We start from the raw sequence: 19,359 nt of genomic DNA on the forward strand, positions 1-19,359 counted from the left end.
AATGAAGTACTCTTTCCAATTTTGGATGTTTAATCATGCTGGATTCTTACCAAAGACCTCAAAAGAGACTAAACTTGAAGGACAAAGATGATTGTCAAGTGGGCTATGGATTAGGGTCTGATTTTTTGGTGGGAGTTCAATGAACATAATTTAGACTAAGGTAGATTCAGTTAGGCAGAAAGGAAGAAATGAAGCATGTTTCTGGGGAATAAACGGCAAAGCAAACACACAGAAACTCACTCAAGAAGATGCCAGTGAGCAACTCAGAACCAATATCTGATATATAATTTAAGACCCAAAGGTCACTTAATATCAACTCTATTGCTACACTCATATACCCAAGGAATCTGGCTAGCAATTGTTTTAGAGCTTGCCTTAGCTGTTTTTATTTCATGCAAGTGTTTCTCTGGAGGCACAAAAAATGTTAAGAGTAAAACTGGATTTATCGAAGGCATTTGCTTGGATTAATTAGGTAATAAAAGCATTTTCAAATTGCTAATTTACTAAGCAGTGTCACTGGAATGCTGAATTACTTTACTTTTATTATGATGATCAAGAGAGATAAATGCAGGCCTAGCCACAAAACCAAAGCAAAGAGAGGCAGGAGTCATTCTTTGCATAATTACTGGCATTTGTCATCCTTCCCTTGAAAAGGGGATCATCAGTTTTTCTAAGGACTGTTTTCTTTGCTTCAGAGTCTTTTCTTCAGAACTGTTTATCATCCACATTGTCCTCATTTACCCAGCAACACATACTGTACTAACGTACTTTCCATTAGTGAATTTAATGAATTTAATTTTGGTTCAAAATGTTAATTAAAGTGTGCCTTTCATTCTTATAAGGATGAAACTTAAAAAACTCTTGGTTCTCAAGTGTTAGGTGAAATTACTCAAAGCAGAGTTGAAAAACAGGGTTAATCAATGTGAAATGTAGTATCATGAGCCTGGGATAGATATTGATAATGAATTATAATTAATTTTCCATCTCTTTTAAGAAAACAAAGGCTCAAAAATCACGGCTTCCATAACTTTGCCTATACTCAGGAGAAATTTTGGAAGAAAAATGTGTAAGAAGAAACAGAAAGGAAGTTTGCCTCAAAGAGAGAAACACTTAAAGAAAAAACTACTAGATCAGATATTCCATCATCAGAAAATGAATGAGAATTTTATTATCTCTTGGCTTTAAAAAAAATTCTGTCCTTTGCCAGATCTAAAAATGCTGCCAACCTGGAAGAAAAAGAATCCATTTTTCTAAACAACCCCATTTAGTAATTTCCACGAAATTGACATTTTAGAACTATGACAAAAAGCCAAACTAAAACTCAGGGGTTCCTAATCCCTAAATTCTGAGTCCGTTTTAAGAAATACCTAAAATACACTTTAAAACCAACCAATTAATATAATTACCGTGGGTTTAAATAACACATACACACTGGATTTTTTTCTGTAAAACATAGCTGTTCTGTTATTTATATTTTGCTATTTTTTCAATTAGAAATATGGCTTTATATATTGTACATATATGTAAAGTAACTTTTTAAAAAGAGTGAATCTGTTGTCTTCTGCCATCATTACATAAAAAAAAAAAAACCAACCACCCTACAACCAATTAACTTGGAAATCTTATATTCAAGCTTCTGAATATTACTGCGGTTGTAGCAAGGAAAGCAGCACATCCAGGTAGTTAATGTAACAGAAACAGGGCACAGGCAGCAACTTGCATCCCCTGGCAATTCACATGGTAATTTCTTCGCTTCCACTCTCAGGCTCACTCCACCTTGCTTCACCAACCCCCCTCCCCCTAAGACACGAGGCACCCTCTGGGCCATGGAAGGTGCCATGCGGGGAGACGCCGGAAGAGCGGGGGCAGAGTGCACGGTGCCCACACCCTTAGTCGCGGGCGGCCGCCGCGGGCCCCAGGAGCGGGGAACCGGTTGGGAGAGCGGGGTTGGGGGCGGACCCCAGGGCCGCACCCCTGGTCCCCCCATCCCCTTTCTACCGCCACAGACCCAAGAACCCGAAATCTGCGGCACGAGGCGCGGCGCCCGCAGACCCCGGCTGGGCCCCGGCGGGGATGGGCGGGCAGGGGGCGGAGCGCAGCGCAGCGCGGGGCGGCGGGAAAGGGGCGGAGAGGATAGCTTGGGCTCTGGCGGGCCGCGGGACTGGCAGAACCTGAGGGCTAGGTGGGTGGCTCGCCAGCCGGGACGAAGGGAAATGAGGACCACCGCTCCGGGGCGCGAGTAGGCGCGTGGAGTCCGGGGGCTCAGCTGCCGCGCCTCTTCCTCCTGCAGCTGAAGATTGCAACAGCGGCGGGTGCACCGGCAGCAGCGACGACCCTGCGCGCAGGTGGGCACCCCCGAGCGCGGCGCTCTGCCCGCTCCCCCGGCCACCGCGGGCCGGACGCCCGCTCTTCCAGGCCACTGCGCTTGGGGGCAAGGGCTGGGTAGGTCCAGGGGCAGAAGGAAGGTGCACGGCCCCGTGGTGGGCGCGCTTCTGCGCGCGCGCTGTGGTAGGTGGGAAAGAGGTGCGGAAAAGCTGCCTCTCCTTTAGGGTTCACTCCCTCGGTTCCACTGTCCCCACCCCACCCCTTCTGAGGAGCTGGGCACCGGTGGGGCTTTGGGGAACTGCGATCTCCTACCCGCCCCGCAGTATCGGTGGTGTGTGCAGGTTGCCCTTCTCTTCACAGTCCACACCCAGCAACCATCAGGACGCCCCCTGCTCCCGGCCCGAAGACTGTAGGGACCATGGGAGGAGAGAGTGGTGGCTGGACCGGTCGGGGCGTGTGCGCGGAAGGCTGGAGTTGCTTGAGTATTGTCTGCCGGGGCCGGCGCTTGCGTCAGGGTGCTGCCTCGCGCTTTCGGGGATAGGGAACGGGTTTGCTGAACTTACTCTTAGGGCTGATTCTGCACATGCCCTTGGCGCCTTGTGCATGTTTGAACGAGGGTTTAATGGAGGCACGTGGGAGCAGTATCGATCTCTGGCGGGTCCCCAAAGACCCTCTTGGGATAGTCCAGCGCGTGTTCGGGGTTGAGAGGGAAAGGAGAGTGTTCCGTGTGAATGTGCGTCCTAGGGAGGAGGAGGAGAGTGTCTCAAGGAGACTTGATTTTCTTGTATTTGCTGCAATTCCGTAAACCAAATCATGCTTTCGAGGGGTTAAAGTAAATTACTGGTAAGTGGGGCGGATCTCTGCTGGAGATAAAGAAGCTCCCGGGTTTGCGGGGTAGCGGGCCTGGCTGGCGTGCACGCTCGGTGGCTTTTGGCGCTGTCTCGCCTAGGTAGTGGGGGTGGAGGTGGTGGTGCTTGTGTCTTTGGCTTAAGGTGCTGGAGCGGGGCTTACTTGTTCCAGGTAGACTGTGGGACTTGGAGGAGGTAAAAAAGCTTCGCGGCGCGGCTATTCGCAATTAACTCCAGAAATCTCAGTGTGTGTCTGTCGGTCGGTCTCTCTCTGTCTCTGTCTCTGTCTCTCTCTCTCCTCTGTGTGTGTCTCTCTCTCCCTCTCTCTCTCACACACACACACACACACACACACACTCGCACGTCTCATGACTGCTTGGACTTGCTGATAGTTGTTCATGAATTTTTATTCCTGTTTGTTCATTTCCTGACTTTTTTTTTGGAAAAAGGACCTACCTGTATTAAAATCCGTGGGGTTTCAGAAAGACCCTTCCGCAGTCATTCATATTCAAATCAAGGATAGGGCATTTTGATGAAAATACCCCACCAAACTGCTATTTGGATTGGACAAAACTGTAGTTCAGGTTAGAATTACTGTTATTTTAAATAGACATATTACAACCTTGTGGTAAAGTAACCTTAGCCTGAATCGCCCCTGATCTTTCTTTGTGTCAATTTACAGAATTCTGAATTACAGATGAACAAAGCGGTGAAGTTTTCTTCTAATTTTAAACGACAGGTCTTGAAATGGCTGTAAGTTGAGTTCTGCGACTCCATCTCTTTAATGATCGGTTCAGAGTGGTGTATAGTTGATGATCTGAGACTTACATATGTTTCAATTTCTAATCAAATAATTTATCATACCATTGGGGAGAAGGACGCCTTAGGAATTTTCCTCACAGAGGAGAAAGAACATTTTTGTCTTTTGGAGCAAACGTTTTGCCACTTTTTCCCCCAGATTTCCCCGTTAGATGCCTAGAAAAGATGCATTGTTGACAAATAATACATGATTTATTTCTCTTTTATGTCTACAGGTGGCAGTGTAGAAGCCAGACCGGGAGCTTCCAGAAGTGGTTTCTGAAAGAGTCAAATGTACATGAGTAAGCAAGCACAGGAATCTGAAAAACCACAGGTATGTAGGACAATTAATCCACCTATCCAGCTTTATAATTATTGCATTCCAGTAGTACTAACCCATTTGCTCTTAGTTCAATATTTTGACACTTATATAAACTTCTATGAAGTGAAATGTATTTTGAGGTAACCTCCGAGGAGAAACCGGGTCTAATCTATTTCTGACAATGTATTTAAATAAAAATTCTGCATGTCATTATATTACATGACTTTTTACTGTTCTAAAAGAGTTGTTTTTCCATTGTGACCATGTGGCTTTGCATTTAACCAGTTTGATATTTGCTTTTCAAAACACTTTTCCTGAAACTATATAAAACTGCCAATTGTTCTGAATAATTTCATTTGAGATAATGTTAACAGAGTCACCTGCATGAACCAATAACAGTATCAGATTAAAAAAATTTTTTTTTCGGCCGGGCGCGGTGGCTCACGCCTGTAATCCTAGCACTTTGGGAGGCCGACCAGATCACGAGGTCAGGAGATCGAGACCATCCTGGCTAACACGGTGAAACCCTGTCTCTACTAAAAATACAAAAAATCAGCTGGGCGTGGTGGCAGGCGCCTGTAGTCCCAGCTACTTGGGAGGCTGAGGCAGGAGAATGGAGTGAATCCGGGAGGCGGAGCTTGCAGTGAGCCAAGATCTTGCCACTGCGCTCCAGCCTGGGCAACAGAGCAAGACTCCGTCTCAAAAAAAAAAAAAAAAATTTTTTTTGTGACAGGGTTTGGCTTTGTCACCCAGGTGGAGGGCAGTGGCAGGATCTCAGCTGACTACAACCTCCATCTCCTGGGCTCAAGTGATCCTCCCACCTCAGCCTCCTGAGTAGCTGGGACTACAGGTGTGCACTAGCATGCTGGGGTTGTTTTTGTATTTTTTGTAGAGACAGGGTTTCGCCATATTGTGCAGGCTGGTCTTTAACTCCTGGGCTCAAGCAATCTGCCTGCCCTGGCCTCCCACAGTGTTAGGACTACAGGCGTGAGCCACTACACCCAGCCAAGTATCAGCTTTTAATAAAACTGCATCTCACTGTTGAATTGACGTAACACCGATCAGAGTACAGATGCATTAGGAGGCTTCTTTTAAACCAAACCCTTCTGCTATTAACCTTCTGATGATTTTTCTCCTACTACCTTGCTGTTTTTACAGGCCCACTAATTTGCCTGCTTGACTAAAATAAGGATGAGTTTTGTGCTGATGAGAGACATGTTTGTAATGTTATTCGTTGTGACACAGTTCAAAAGAATTTGCCTTTGATTCTCACTAAAATGTAAAGTTTTGCATATTAAGATCCTTTTTCAACAACTGAGCAACTCTTTATAATGAAGGGCAGAAGACACCAAAGGGAAGAAAATGTTTACCTTTGTGGGCTTTTACTTTCTTTCCTGGGAATGGTAGGCCATAGCTATTGGTTTGTTTTTTTTTTTTTTTTTTTTTTTTTTTTTTTGAGAAGAAGTCTCGCTCTGTCGCCCAGGCTGGAGTGCAGTGGCATGATCTCGGCTCACTGCAACCTTTGCCTCCCGGGTTCAAGCGATTCCCCTCCCTCAGCCTCCTGAGTGGCTGAGATTACAGGCACCCACCACCAGGCCCGGCTAATTTTTGTATTTTTAGTAGAGACGGGGTTTCACCATGTTGGTGAGGCTGGTCTCCAACTCCTGACCTCAGGTGATCCTCCTGCCTCGGCCTCCCAAAGTGCTGGGATTACAGGCATGAGCCACCGCCTGCCACCGCTATTGGTACTTTCACACGGATGCTAAAGTTATTGTGTTGGCTGTGTTAAGGGTCAGGCATCAAAATGGCCGCTCAAGAGAATGAAGCTTTCTCTTTGTGCGGATGCAAGGGGTGGGATGGGGTGCACAATTCTCACAATGCTGAAATGTGGTGTTACCTCGACATTCTGCCTTTACAGCTGAGGAGGGATTTGTTTCGCCCCTGCTAATGAAGGTGTTAAATAAACTTGGATGCTGTTATTGAAGCTTAAAAAATAAATGGAAGCTGGGTACGATGGCTGAAGGCTGGAATCCCAGCACTTTGGGAGACCGAGATGGGAGGATTGCTTGAGCTCAGGAGTTCAAGACCAGCCTAGACAACATGGGAACATCCTGCCTCTACAAAAAAAATTACAAAAAGTAGCCAGGCGTGGTGATGTGCACCTGTAGCTGTGTGTACCTGTAGTCCCACCCAGTCGGGAGGCTGAGGTGGGAGCTTCCCTTGAGCCTGGAAGGTCAAGGCTGTGGTGAGCCACAATCATGCCACTGCACTCCAGCCTGGGTGTGACAGTGAGATCCCTTCTTAAGAAAAAAGAAGAAATTGAACACTTACCAGTAGAAAGCAAACAGGGAGCTCAGACTCAGAAAGTGTAGATTGGTAGATTACACTAAATACTGACACTTTAAAGACTCCGTGGATAAGGAGTGGCTTCAGGAAAGCTCTGGAACATTTAGGAACATGTAAGTTTGCACTGCGTGAGACTTAGATTCATTATCTGACTCAGGAAATTGGGATGTAACTAATTATCCGTCAACATATCTAACAGGAACGGAGTCTCATCTTCTCAGTCAAAAAGAAAAAGAACAAGGTTGATATTTTATTCCTTTTTTGAATTATAGTGTATTTGTTGTAGAGCCATTAGGTGCTTTAGAGATATTTGACTTTTGACATATAACATACATAATAAAGTGTGTAAAAGATACTGGTCTAAAGTGTACTGCTCAATGAGAATCACTTGAACCCAGGAGGCTGAGGTTGCAGTGAGCCGAGATTGTGCCGCTGCACTCCAACCTGGGTGACAGAATGAGACCCTGTCTCCAAAAAGAAAAATAAATAAATAAATAAATAGTTTACTACTCAGTGAAACTTTGCATGCGTGTATACCATGTGACCATCACCCGAGTCAAGATGTAGATTTCCAGCACTCCAGAAGATTTCCTCTTGCCCCTTCTGCTCAGAATTCATCTTACCTCCAACATGAAGGTCACCACATTGTGATTTTTAAAAAACTCCGTCCACTAGTTTTGTCTTATAAGGGAACTCTTGTGTGTGTCTTTCATTCACACATATCGACAGGCATTAGAATTTCACAGACATAGCATAAAGTCTATGAGATTCGTCCACAAGGTTGTGCATATCAGTAGTTCTAATCTCTTGCTGAGAATCATTCCATTGTATGCATATACCACAGTTTGTTTCTCCATTTTCCTGTTAGCTCTTTGGATTGTTTTCAGTTTGGGGCTAATACGAATAAAGCAGCCATGAACATTCTTGCTTATGTCTTTTGGTGCACATGCCCAATCATTTCTCTGAACATATGCTCAGGAGTGGAATTGTAGGGTCATAGGTAGGCATATATTTAGCTTTAGTAGATATTGCCAAACAGTTTCCCAAAGGGGTTGTACCAACTTAAATTTCCCCAGTAGTGTATGAGTGTTCCAGTTAGTGGCTCTACATTTTAATGAACACTTGGTTTTATCTGTCTTTTAAATTTTAGCTACTTTGCTGGGTGTACAGTGGTATCTTTGTGGGTTTTTAAAAATGTATTTTATTGTAATTGTGGGAAAATATGTATATTTAGAATTTACCATCTTAACCTTTTTTTTTTTTTTTGAGACAGAGAGTGCTGGAGTGCAGTGGTGCGATCTTCGCTCACTGCAGCCTCTGCCTCCTGGGTTCAAGCAATTCTCCTACCTTAGCCACCCAAGTAGCTGGAATTACAGGTGGACAACACCACGCCTGGCTAATTTTTTGTATTTTTAGTAGAGATGGGGTCTCACTATGTTGGCCAGGCTGGTGCTGAACTCCTGACCTCAGCTGATCCATCTGCCTCAGCCCACCAAAGTGCTGGGATTACAGGCTTGAGCCACTGCACCCGGCCAACTATTTTTGAGTGTACAGTTAGTAGCATTAAGTACATTCAACTTGTTGTCTAACCCTCACCACCACTCATCTCCAGAACTCTTCATTTTGCAAAACTGAAACTGTACCCATTAAACAGTAATTACCCAAGTCCCACATCCTTAGCCACTGGCAACCACCATTCTACCTTCTGCGTCTGTGGATTTGACTATGTACCTCATATAAGCTAGATCACATAGTGTTTGCCTTTTGTGACTGGCTTATTTAACTTAGATAATGTCCTCAAGTTTTAGCCATGTTATAGCATGTATTAGAATTTAGCAGTTTCAAGGATAAATAATATTCTATTGTATGTATACGCCACATTTTGTTAATCCATTCATCTGTCAATGGACACTTGGGTTTTCACCTTTTGGCTATTTGTGAATAATGCTGCTCTGAACCATTATTGTACATACAGATAACCACTTCAAGTCCTTACTTTCAGTTCTTTTGGGCATATATACCCAGAAGTGGAATTGCTGGATCATACGGTAATTCTATTTTTATTTTTATTTAAAAAGCTTCTAAAGATAGGGTCAGCCGGGCACGTGGCTCACACCTGTAATCCCAGCACTTTGGGAGGCCAAGGAGGGCGGATCACCTGAGGTCAGGGGTTCGAGACCAGCCTGACCAACATGGTGAAACCCCATCTTTACTAAAAGTAGAAAAATTAGCTAGGCGTGGTGGTGGGCGCCTGTAATCCCAGCTACTGGGGAGGCTGAGGCAGGAGAATCACTTGAACCTGGAGGCAGAGGTTGCAGTGAGCTGACATCCTGCCACTGCACTCCAGCCTGGGTGACAGAGCCAGACTCCGTCTCAAAATAAAATAAAATAAAATAAATAAATAAGTAAAGATAGGGTTCCACTCTGTTGCTCAGGCTGGCATGTAGTGGTATGATCATAGCTCACTGTAGCCTCAAACTCCTGGCCTCAAGTGATCCTCCTTCCTCAGCCTCCCAAGTAGCTGGGACTACAGGCATGTGACACCATGCCTAGCCAATTAATTTTTTTTTCTTGCTGTATTGCCCAGGCTGATCTCAAATGCCTAGCCTCAAGTGATTCTTCTGCCTCAGTCTTCTGAGTAGCTGGGAATACAGGCACAAGCCATTTTACATTCCCACCAGCAGTGTATAAGGGTTTCAGTTTCTCCACATCCTCGACAACACTTATTATTTTCTGTTTCTTTGATAGTAGCCATCCTGATGGATGTGAGGTGGTCCTTGTGGTTTTAATTTATATTTCCTGGTGAGTAATGATGTTGAGTACTGTTTCATATACTTAATGGCACTGGGATATATCCTTTTGTGAAGTGCCTTTTCAAATCTTTTGCTCATTTTTGAGTTGGGTTGTTTTTTGGTTGGTTGGTTTTTCTTGTAAAAGTTCTTTTATATCCTGCATATGAGTCCTTTGCCAGATACATATGTTACAAATATTTTCTCCCGGTCTGGTTTGCCTTTTCACTGTCTTAATGGAATCTTTTGATAACTTGGAAGTCTAGTGATCAATTTTTCCTTTTAAAATGGCTATTGTTTTTTGTGTTCTGTTTATGAAATTTTCGCCTACTTTGGGGTTATTTTTTAAAAACCTTCTTTTTAGTAACTGAAAACATATGGAGACAATCTGTTTGGAAGATATAGTAAATTAACTATAAGCATATTTCAAATATGTGCCCTGAGTGTGGAAGTTGGTGATATAAACCTTTTCTGCAGCAGGTGGCAGAAAAGGGATTTGAAGCAAGTGTGTTTATATGGAGATAGATGCTATTACTCAAGTGGCCTCCACTCAGGGCCCCTCTAGGTTGGGAAGAACCATAGGGAAGAGCTCCGTGATAACTCTTCTGTAGGCAAGAATGTGGCAAAATATATGGGTATCTATACTTTCTCAATTTGTAATCCATGCTTGCCAAATGATTCTCCCCCTCCCCTCTTCTATCCCCAAGGACAGTCACTGCTGTTCAGTGCTGCAGCTTTTCTTAGCCCCTCAAGATCCTGCTATTCATTAGCTCTTTCTCTTCATCTTTTTCTTGAAAGGTCTGCATTTTCTGTCACTTTGATGTCTTGAAATATCCCCCCCCCACTGCCCCATGTTCTTCAGACCCTTCAGACCCCTCAACCCCCACATCTTTATCGCCTGCCCCCACTACTATCCCTCAACTCAGGCTGCAGATATGTATTTGTTAATTGCCTCCTGGACATCTCCCTCTGGATGTCCCACAGGTGCCTTTCATATGAAACATGTGTTGTTCCTCTTCAGTCTGCTTTTCTGCTTTCCCACACTAATTAATATATTTGCCATTCCTCTAGGATTCTGAAGTAGAAGTCTTGGCACTGTCCTGGATTTGCCTGCACGACTTTTATCACCCTCACAGCTCATACTTAGGTGGTCATCAAAGCTGCCGAGTCTTTCTCCTTTCTCTGAAACATCTTTCATAGACATCCCCTCTTCCCCATATTCACTACCTTGTTCTGGTTCTTTAATCCCCCTTTAGGATTGTAGTAATGACCTCTCATCTGATCTCCCTGATTCTACTCTTGCCTCTAATCCATCTTCCACTTGTCATCAGCTTTCTTTTCCTAAAACACAGATTTAATCATGCCGTTTTTTACATAAAAACGATTTGTAGCTCTCCACTGCCTACAAGAGGCATTCAAATCCCTAAGCATGATTTACAATGTGAGACTCTTCATTATTTGCCTTCAATCTGTTTTCTCTGCTCTATCATCTGCCATTTCCTCCCCACACTCCATCTGTCCTAAACTATTTTCCATTCCTAGAACATTCCTTGAGTTCTTTCCTGCATCTATGCTTTTGCACATGCTGTTTCTTCTATTTCTGATGTTCATGCATGTCTACCTGGCAAGTTACTAGTTTTCCTTTAAAAGCCAGCTGAAAAGTGGCCTCTCTGAGCCTTCCTTTTCTTTAAGTAGATCTTGTTATTCATCTCTCATTTAGTGTGGTTGGAGGAAGTGATTCATAATTGCAGGCAGTAATGCATATTAATTATTATACCCCCAGCAACTACTGGGGCACTACTTGAAAACAAATGATATTTAATAAATGTTCATGGAATGAATGAACTCATGAAGAACCCATCTGTGCTCAGATTTTGTTGCTTAACAGCTCATCACAATATCAGTTTACTTAGTGGTTTTAAACAACCACCATTTATTTAGTTCTTGATTCTGTGGGTTGGCAATTTGGGCAGGACTCAGCTGGATGGTTCTTTCAATCTGGGCAGGTCTTCTGACCTTGGCCACCTTCACTTGTGTCTGTGATCTGCTGTGTGAGTTGGAGGCTGTCTCTTCTAGGATGGCCTCAGCTCCTCTCTGCTCGACTTTGTGGTCTTTAATCTGTAACCAGGCTAGCCTGAGCTTGTTCACACTATGGCTGGCAGGGTTCTAATTGAGAGTGCAGAGGCAACCAAGGCCTCTTGAGGCCTCGACTTGCAACTAGCACAAGATTATTTCCTCTGAATTTGTTAGCCAAGGCAAGTCACTTTAAAGCCAGCCCTGAATCAGGAGGTGAGGAACTAGGTTCTATCTCTTGATGGAAGGAGCTATTTATATAATCACACTGCAAGGAACATGGATAGAGAGAAGAGAATAATTAAAGCCTTTTTGCAAGCAATCTACTGCACTTATTTGGGAGCAGGAATGGAGATTAGAGCAGGCTGGGCCAAAGAGGTTTATTCCACTTAGATCAGCAGCAGGGGGCGCAGTTCTGGCCCTCACTCATGGGTTTAATTGCACCTAACATGAGCCCAAGATGGTTCTGTGGTTCCTAGCATCCTCCTTTGGCCCTCCTCTCAAATCCTCAGCCCCTCTTCCCGCTTTTTTTTTTTTTTAATCTGAAGCATATCTAAGACAGCCCCAGTTTCCTTTTGGCATTGGTAATTTGGGCTGGCCTAGTGGAAATACCACTGGTGGTGCTATGGGATGAGGAAGGAGCTCTTCAGTATTGGAAAAGGGAACAACACCTTTCCTCTTCACCCTGGAAGCTGCTGTGTATAGCCTTGGAAATTGGGGGCTTTCTCATTGTGAAGCACCCTCAAGTATTTGTCATTGATTTGTCTCTATCCTCCGATTTAAAAGGCATTTTCTATGAGAGGAGAGTGTCAGGAAACAAAAAGAGATCTGATCGATTGGGACTGTTCATCTATGTTCTTCCTCACCATGTGTGAAAATTTAAGATAGTCTCCTACTGAGAAACAGTAGTCCTTTACCCAATTGTAATGTCTGTGTGCTTTCCCAGCTGTTACAAACTCTTCAGAGTGGAAACATGAATTTAAATGTCTCCGATACACCACCCATTAAAGGAACCTTTTTTGAGGACTAGACTACATTAGGAAAAAGTATAGTTACAGTATACAACGCAGGAACTCAGTTGAAATATCCTAAAACATGTATGAAGAGATCCTAGTTTTCGAGAGGTAGTATAATAACCATGAATAAATTCTAGCTTTTCCAGAACTTGGCTTCAGTGTACATCTGAATGTTTTAGTAGAGTTGTTAGAAGCAGTTAAAAAAAAAAGCAGATGTAAATTTCACCCCATTCATGCCCATTTCTACTAATCCTAGAGATAGAGCCGTACTGTGAAGTGACCAAAAGGCATAAAAGAATAGGAGGCACTTACAGGGTCTTAAGACCCCTCATGACCGCTCAGTGAACTCTCATTGCCTCTTGCCAGTCCTAGATTGGCTGCTGACACAGTTGGAGGCATGAAAAATCCACAACCTGAGTAATCCTCTGCTGAAATAACAGCTGTGCCATTTGCGGGTGAAAATAGAATTTTTTTCCTGCCCCTCTGGAATTTTAATTTATGTTAAAAATTATATTTTCCAAATTTTTTCTTATGGCATGCTCATGCTTTTCATTTTATTCAGCAGAAGACTGAGTTTTTATCTCACCATGCCTTGTGTGTAGATAATTTCCTTATTGGATTCTGTGTAGTGTTTGTTGTTTACTTAATGACAATATAAACTCAGATAGTAGTCATAGTTAAATATTTTTAGAAGACCACAACAATTTGAGTTACAAAATCAATATTTTTATCTATTAAAAATGTATCAAATCAAGGTATTTTAACAGACTAAAATAAGACACTAATTTTTGTTTTTCCAAAAGAGTTAGCTTTGGCCGGGCGCAGTGGCCCAAGCCTATAATTCCAGCACTTTGGGAGGCTGAGGTGGGCAGATTACGGGGTCAGGAGTTCAAGACCAGCCTGGCCAACATGGTGAAACCCCGTCTCTACTAAAAATACAAAAATTAGCCGGGTGTAGTAGCGGGCTCCTGTGGTCTCAGCTACTCAGGAGGCTGAGGCAGGAGAATTGCTTGAACCTGGGAGGTGGAGGTTGCAGTGAGCTGAGATCATGCCACTGCACTCTAGCCTGGGGACAGAGCAAGACTCCATCTCGGGGAAGGAAAAAAAAAAAAGAGTTAGCTTGATGTCATAAGCAACCATAAAACATTTTATATACTATATTGCCAACATGATGCATAATGTGAATTCTAAGTTACATTTACTGACGTATAAATACATGATCTAGGTTGGGTACGGTGGCTCACACCTGTAATCCCAGCACTTTGGGAGGCCGACCGAGACAGGTGGATCATGAGATCAGAAGATCGAGACCATCCTGGCTAACATGGTGAAACCACATCTCTACTAAAAAATACAAAAAATTATCTGGGCGTGGTGGCAGGCACCTGTAGCCCCAGCTACTCGGGAGGCTGAGGCAGGAGAATGGTGTGAACCTGGGAGGCAGAGGTTGCAGTGAGCCAAGATCGTGCCACTGCACTCCAGCCTGGGCAACAGAGCGAGACTCCATCTCAAAAAAAAAAAAAAACATGGTTTATATGTACTATACTATGTCTCTGTTGTGGTGGGTGGGGTGGGAGAGAGAGAGAAAGACAGAGAGAGAGAGAGAGAGAGAGAAAGCGAACAAACCCACACATCCTCCAGTGAAAGGTTAACATACTAGCAAAAGCTATATGAAAAGCATAAGTAAATGTAGAGCTGATGTTTGTTAAAACAGCCATGTAAGACAATGATTAAGTTCAATGAGGGAAGGGATTATTAGCTAACAAGTATATTTACATTGAAGGAAGGCTGTGACAGAGAAACAACTAATAAATTCAAGGTGGTAGTTTTACGAGCCTTAGGTGCCACACTGAGTGATGTTAATGGGCCTACTGTTGGCTTTTATTTTTATTTTTTAGTTTTATATATTTTTATTTTTATTTATTTATTTTTTTGAGACAGAGTCTCACTCCGTCACACAGGCTGGAGTGCGGTGCTGGGATCTCGGCTCACTGCAACCTCTGCCTCCCAGGTTCCAGTGATTCTCCTGCCTCAGCCTCCCAAGTAGCTGGGACTACAGGCGTGTACCACCATGCCCAGCTAATTTCTTTTTGTGTTTTTCTTTTTAGTAGAGATAGGGTTTCGCCATGTTGGCCAGGCTGGTCTCAAACTCCTGACCTCAGGTGATCCACCTGCCTCGTTCTCCCAAAGTGTTGGGATTACAGGTGTGAGCCACCACTTCCGACCTATATTTTTTATATTTTTGAGCTGGAGTCTCACTGTGTTACCTGGGCTGGAGTGCGGTGGTGCTATCTCGGCTCGCTGCAACCTCCGCCTCCTGGATTCAAGTGATTCTGCTCCCTGCAGCCACACTTGGCTAATTTTTGTATTTTTAGTAGAGACGGGGTTTTACCATGTTGGCCAGCCTGGTCTTGAACTCCTGACCTCAAATTATACGCTCACCTCAGCCTCCCAAAGAGCTGGGAATACAGGTGTGAGCACTGCGCCCAGCCTGTTGGCTTTTAAAAGAGATTTTAGAATGTGCACATTTAAGATGGACTAGATGGTAATCAATTACTCTCCAATCATTTGAATACTAATCCTTACATTGGAAAATATATGAATTATATGTTTTATAAAAATATTCTGTTTTTGTTCCTGATTAATGATGTAATCAAAATTTTCTTACTGTCATGGCATTGTCAGTATGGTGGATTTCTGGATGTAGGCTTGGGCACAGAGGTCAGCATCTATGGTTGCAGAAGCATCTTTGCTTATCCAGTAGCCCAGCTGTGCATGCAGGTATTTGACCAGGAAAATATAATGGGGAAAGACGATAGAGTCTTAATGAATTTCCTAAAGAGGAAGGGGTGTGGCCGTCTCAGCTAATCCCAATGCTTCAGATTTGTACAGGATTGAAAGAACAGATGATATTTTTCCTTAGAACAGCTGAGGAAAGTAAAATGCCATGCGCACTGAGGGAGCACCTTGTGCCCTGTTGACAAACCATGCATAGGATCATCTGTTGTTCTTTCTTTACCTCCAGGGAGAGCAATGTAGGATCTCTTCCTTTAGTCACCAATATATATGATAATACTATGCATTTTCTTTTCTTTTTTTTGAGATGGAGTCTCGCTGTGTTACCTAGGCTGGAGTGCAGTGGTGTGATCTCAGCTCACCACAACCCTCACCTCCTGGGTTCAAGCGATTCTCCTGCCTCAGCCTTCCAAGTAGCTGGGACTACAGGCGCACGCCACCACGCCTGGCTAATTTTTGTATTTTTAGTAGAAACGGGGTTTCCCTATATTGACCAGGCTGGTCTCGAGCTCCTGACCTCGTGATCCGCCCGCCTTGGCTTCCCAAAGTGCTGGGATTACAGGTGTGAGCCATCGTGCCCGGCCAATACTATGCATTTTCTTATCCATGTTATGAGGAAGGCCTCGAGACTCAGACGTAATCTGATTGCTGGGGTTTAAGTGACAGTCGCTGCTGGCTTTTAAATGAAAATTTCAGAACGTACACATTTCAAATGCCACAACCTTTCTTGCTTCTTTGACATGTGGTCCTGCTCTGCCTGTGCTGGTGAACATCAGGTATAGTCATAGTGTGTGTGTGTGTGTGTGTGTGTGTGTGTGTGTGTAGCAAGGTGGGGGGGGCGGTTCTTCCCAGTGATTGTAACAGATTTTTCCTACCTATATGGTCATAGTGAATGAGTACCTAGTGTGCTGTAATTTTTATCACTATTGGTGATTTTCCATCACTATCAGTGATTTTCCATCACTATCAGTGAAAAAAAATATATTTATATATTCATAAAAATAACAATATTTCACCAAGAGCTTTGACCCCGAATTGGATGTGACCTTGACTTGCCTGATGCTGGAATCAGATGGCTGAACTAGAAGTGAGGAGGCTGCTGTTCTATCCCCAGTTAGCTTCTAAGTAGATATGATGTCTGGGCACATCCTTTTTATTGGTCTGGACTTAGGTATTGTCATCTTTAACATGAGAGTTGGACTTTTTTCTTCTTTTTAAAGAGACGGAGTCTCACCTGTCGCCCAGGCTGGAGTGCAGTGGCGCCATCTGCTCACTGCAACCTCCACCTGCCAGGGTTCAAGCGATTCTTCTGTCTCAGCCCCCCGACTAGCTGGGATTACAGGCGGCTGCCACCGCACCCAGCTAATTTTTTGTATTTTTAGTAGAGACAGAGTTTCACCATCTTGGCCAGGCTGGTCTTGAACTCCTGACCTAGTGATCCACCCGCCTCAGCCTCCCAAAGTGCTGGGATTACAGACGTGAGCCACCGCGCCCGGCTGAGAGTTGGACTATTGATCTCTGAAGTCTCATCACATTCTCACACTCAAGTCTTTTTTTGTTATTTTTGAGACGGAGTCTCACTTTGTCACCAGGGCTGGAGTGCAATGGTGTGATCTTGGCTCACTGCAACCTCCACCTTCCAGGTTCAAGTGATTCTCCTTCCTCAGCCTCCCAAATAGCTGGGATTACAGTTGCCCACCACTACACCCAGCTAATTTTTTGTATTTTTAGTAGAGATAGGGTTTCACCATGTTGGCCAGGCTGGTCCCGAGCTCCTGACCTCATGATTCACCCACCTCGGCCTCCCAAAGTGCTGGGATTACAGGCGTGAGCCACTGCACCCGGCCTTTTTTTTTCTCTTCAGGCAGGGTCTCACTCCATTGCCCAGGCTGGAATGCAGTAGCATGATCTCAGCTCACTACAACCTCTGCCTCCCCGGGTACAAGTGATTCTCCTGCCTCAGCCTCCCGAGTAGCTGGGGACTATGGGCACTCACCACCACGCCTGGCTAAATTTGTATTTTTTAGTAGAGATAGGGTTTCACCATGTTGGCCAGGCTGGTCTCGAACTCTTGACCTCAGGTGATCTGCCCACTTCGGCCTCTGAAAGGGCTGGGATTACAGGTGTGAGCCGTGCTGGCCTCAAGTTTTAATACTATGGTTGGAGCTCCCCCACCCAGTTTCAGCAAAAACTACGTCATAAAACTATAATTGAGATTTTAAAATTTGATTGCATAAAATGTGGAGTTGCATTATTTTTAAACTCTGAGTATAGTTTTTAATTTTTAATTTTTATGGGCACATAGGTACATATATTTATGGGTTACATGAGATATTTTGTTATAGGTATGTAATGTATAATAATCACGTCAGGGTAAATTAAATGGCAGATCCATCACCTCAAACATGTATCGTTTGTGTTATAGACAATTCAATTATACTCTTTTAGCTATTTTTAAATGTACAATTATTTGGGGCTGGGCACAGTGGAATATGCCTGTAATCCCAGCACTTTGGGCGGCTTAGGCAAGAGGATCCCTTGAGCCCAGTAGTTTGAGACCAGGCTGGGCAACATAGCAAAACCCTGTCTCCATAAAAAATAATAAGAAAAATGAGCCGGACATGGTGGCTACACCTGTGGTCCCAGCTACTCGGGAGGTTGAGGTGGGAAAATCACTTGAGCCCGGGATGTCAAGACCGCAGTGAGCCTTGATCTGCGCCAGTGCACTCCAACCTGGGAGACAGAGCCAAACCCTGTCTCAAAACAAAACAAAAAAATACCAAAAATTAGGTTGGGTGCCGTGGCTCAAGCCTGTAATCCCAGCAGTTTGGGAGGCCGAGGCGGGTGGATCACTTGAGGTACGGAGTTCAAGTCCACCCTGGCCAACATGGTGAAACCCTGTCTCTACTAAAAATACGAAAATTATTGGGAGGCTGAGGCGGGTGGATCACGAGGTCAGGAGATCGAGACCATCCTGGCTAACATGGTGAAACCCTGTCTCTACTAAAAAAAATACACAAAAAATTAGCCGGGCATGGTGGCGGGTGCCTGTAGTCCCAGCTACTAGGGAGGCTGAGGCAGGAGAATGGTGTGAACCCGGGAGGTGGAGCTTACAGTGAGCCGAGATCACGCCACTGCACTCCAGCCTGGGCGACTGAGCAAGACTCCATCTCAAAAAAAAAAAAGAAAAAATTAGCTGGGCATGGTGGTGGGCGCCTGTAATCCCAGCTACTCGGGAGGCTGAATCAGGAAATCTCTTGAATCCAGGAGGCAGAGGTTGCAGTGAGCCGAGATTGCCCCACTGCACTCCACCCTGTGTGACAGAGCGAGACTCCATCTCAAATAAAACAAAACAAAAAGATTATTTTTGACTGTAGTCACCCTGTTGTGCTGTCAAATAGTAGGTCTTATTAATTCTATTTTTTGTACCCATTAATCATCCCCACTTTCCTCCAACTCCCCACTATCCTTCCCAGTCTCTGGTAACCATCCTTCTACTCCCTATCTCCGTGAGTTCAATTATTTTAATTTTTAGCTCCCACATATTAGTCAGAAAATGCAATGGTTGTCTTTCTGTGCCTGGCTTATTTTACTTAACGTGACCTCCAGTTCCATCCATGTTGTTGCAAATGACAGGATCTCATTCTTTCTCATGGCTAAATAGTACTCCATTGGGTATATGCACCACATTTTCTTTATCTATCCATCTGAGCACTTAAGATTACTTCCAGATCTTGGCTGTTGTGTGAATAGTGCTGCAATAAACATGGGAGTGCAGATATATCTCTTGGGTGTACTGGAGTTGCATCATTATGTTAATGAAATGAAATCAGTGGCCAGGTGGAAACCACGAGGTAATCATCCATCACAGTATGGATGCTCTTCAACTTAACCTGATAAAGACATCATAAGTTGAAAATATCATTAAGTTGAAAATGCATTCAATACACCTAATCTGTCAAACATCATAGCTTAGCCTAGCCTACCTTAAACGTGCTCAGAACACTTAACATTAGCCTACAATTGGGCAAAATCGTCTTAACATG

The 19,359-nt window shown here is 44.0% G+C and overlaps 1 long non-coding RNA gene across 1 annotated transcript; it reads left to right on the top strand.

The window, feature by feature from the left end:
• The first annotated feature begins 2,208 nt into the window (after window positions 1–2,208).
• LOC105738132 lies at window positions 2,209–5,705 on the top strand. Its single transcript, XR_001113864.2, has 3 exons — window positions 2,209–2,345; window positions 4,208–4,305; window positions 5,452–5,705. It is a non-coding gene; the product is annotated as an uncharacterized LOC105738132 (long non-coding RNA).
• Window positions 5,706–19,359: the final 13,654 nt, after the last annotated feature.

Source organism: Nomascus leucogenys, chromosome X (assembly GCF_006542625.1).
Source record: "Nomascus leucogenys isolate Asia chromosome X, Asia_NLE_v1, whole genome shotgun sequence".
NCBI lineage: Eukaryota > Metazoa > Chordata > Mammalia > Primates > Hylobatidae > Nomascus > Nomascus leucogenys.